The sequence below is a fragment of the Vollenhovia emeryi genome, unplaced genomic scaffold (assembly GCF_000949405.1).
Source record: "Vollenhovia emeryi isolate VEMERY1.0 unplaced genomic scaffold, V.emery_V1.0 DF939162.1, whole genome shotgun sequence".
NCBI classification, from domain to species: domain Eukaryota; kingdom Metazoa; phylum Arthropoda; class Insecta; order Hymenoptera; family Formicidae; genus Vollenhovia; species Vollenhovia emeryi.
Genome location: NW_011967204.1, coordinates 1,114,951 through 1,117,593, shown reverse-complemented (window position 1 = coordinate 1,117,593; position 2,643 = coordinate 1,114,951). Strand labels below are relative to the sequence as shown.

General features: G+C 40.2%; 1 protein-coding gene across 1 annotated transcript in view; it reads right to left on the bottom strand.

Annotated features, from left to right (window-relative positions):
• Positions 1-725, bottom strand: part of LOC105564583 — a 273,416-nt gene extending 272,691 nt beyond the window's left edge. Inside the window, exon 1 of the mRNA XM_012017053.1 lies at positions 18-725. The gene's annotated coding sequence lies outside the window, so the exon portion shown is untranslated. The remainder of the gene's footprint in view (positions 1-17) is intronic.
• Between the last annotated feature and the right edge of the window lie 1,918 nt (positions 726-2,643).

The following is a 2,643-nucleotide window of genomic DNA, read 5'->3' as shown; positions in this document are numbered from 1 at the left end:
TTTTTAATCTTGCTCACCTAACTATTCTTCTGGCAGAGACGCTCGAGGTCCTTCATTTCGCCGTGACAAATCCGCGGACAAAGTCGGAGTTATTTGTTCATATGTTCACATTGCACACCTGCACTGGAAGTTCGTAAATAATTAAAAATCACTGAGCGAAAAAAAGCGTCCCTCTCGCACTACTTAATTCGGAAACACAACCCCGCGCGACTTCTGATTTAGCTCCTCACCGTTGAGACGTCGCCTCGCGACTACATGGTCGATGTTAGGCCATCGACGAATCGATACCGTTTCGATTAAAAACGATTTAAACCAAAGTGGAGAAAGGCCAATATGCTCTCGTAAAATCCTTACGTCGAGGCTGACGATTATTCGTTTACATTCCGATTGGTCCCGATTTTTTCCGCGCTCGAACGATCACGTTTTCATCTGTGTGTAACAAAGAAATTCAGTTCACAGTTTCTCTCGCGACTCTCGTTCCATCTTTCGCAAGTTAATTTCACATCGAGAGGTCTTGGCACTCTCCCTCTCTCTCTCTCTTTCTCTCTCTCTCTCTCTCTCTCTCGTAATGTACCCGCACACTCAGCCTCTCGATCGTCGATTTTTCCGGCACGATCGCGTCACTCTACTTTCGTCGGACGTGTGCATCCGGTACGCCGATCACAGGATTCTCTCATCCCTCAAAGGACTCCTATTTAAAATTGCCGATTCTATTTCCACGATAGAGAAACACCCGCTCCAAAACCGTGCGCGCCGAGGATCGGGCGGTGACTGAAAGCGTCGCGCGGTCTCGCGCCCCGCATTTCTGTCCTACTCCACCCGGCTCTCGCTCCCTCTTTGATGCTCTCCCTCTCGCTCCGGTGGGACTCCGCTCTCTTCACGGCGCACGTTCTCCACTCCTCTCGCTCGCGCTTACGGGATAAGGAAGAATGTTCCTCGCAGCTTCCCTCTATCCGCTATTTCATTCCCGTGCAGGTTCAACCCCTTCTCGCCTCCTCTCCTTCTTTCTCCCTCCGCCCTCCCTCCGTTCTCCTTGCTTCTTCATTATTTTATCGTCCTCGTCTTACGCACGCCGTCCGTTCCGTTTCATCTCGCGAAATAACTCTGCTTCCATCTCCGTCTACGTTTCCCTTACTCTCACGCGGCATCCCATACGCACGTATCCACCCTCTTGCTCGTACCCCTTGTTTGATCCCTTCGCGTCCAGTGCACGCGCGAGCATCCGACGCAGAGTGCCACGCCTACCCCTTCTGTGTACGTGCCATTGATGCGAGAGGGAAACTTAGCTCAGTCCCGAGCTTCCACTACAATCCGGCTTTTTCGTTCAGCGTAAGTTTCGGTGAATTACAGCTTTGATTATGCACAAACGTTGTCGGAATATGACACATTATAGTGGCGAACACTTTGCCACAAAAATTGTCTCATAAATTTTAAGTCAATTGTAGTTATAATGCGCGGTTGATAAAAATCACAGAAAATTTGGTGCGAAAATTAAGGGCTGAAGACCGAAAGTTGAAGACTAAGAGTTAAGAATTAAGGAGTACGATTTTAGAGTCGTGTTGCACGATATTCGAGATTGTGAAATATCAAGATTTATGTGCTGAGAAATTTACAATCGAGATTGCATCTAAATTTTAGATTAGTAATAAGCGTATGCTAGTGGTTATTGTCCCGAATGTACTCGCTAAGATATTTCCCTGTATTCTTGCAAGCTAAGATTCTTTTCTGCAATCTTGACATAGTTTATGAAAGCAAGAATGGCATTTTAGTTTTTTGCTTACAAAGTTTTATAAAGTGACATAACACACACATAAAGGAATTTTATCACTGCCATTTATTCGAATTTTAGAATTGGACTATTTCGATCTCAATTTCCGCATCTTTCGCGATTGTTTGTTAAGGAATTCATCAATAAATAGACATATAATATGATTTTGGTATAGAATATTTTAAGTACTGGCTACATTTCTATGCGTATAAAGTTTTAAATAAATAAAATTGAAATGTAATCTTAACTTTTTATGGCTTACGAGACAAACAAGCATGATCGTACTCATATTATTTAATTTGTATAAATTAGTTATGTTTGTAACTTAAACAATATATATAACTGTGCGCTTTCATATATCTATTTCTAATTAAATATTTATTTCAACGACACACACAATAAGTTGAATGAGCTTTTAACGAATATTTAAAAAAGATCAATACCTAAGTTAAATTCAGCAATGCTTCGTATGGATTTTAGCAATACTTTATATGAACTTATTTAATCGAGCTAATAAGAGGATTAAGTTATAAAATTTGAATAACATTTTAATATATAAAAATAGTTGACAAATACTCAAGAATTGAAATTGATACAAATTATAATACCATTTTGAAGCAATCTTTTAATTAGTGTTTCCAATTTTTAATTTATTCTTCGGTCATATTTTTCTCTAAAAGTACTGCAGATTCAAAGCCTTTTAACTGTGAATATTAAAACGTGCAGTTATTAACATTCAAATGAAATTTTTGACAAAGGAAAGTTCAATACAAAGATTACTTGGAGAATAAATTCCCGCTACTATATATTATTTCGAGATGTCGTGTATATTAAATAGTAGTCGACGTGGTATGACGCTGCCATTCATATATACC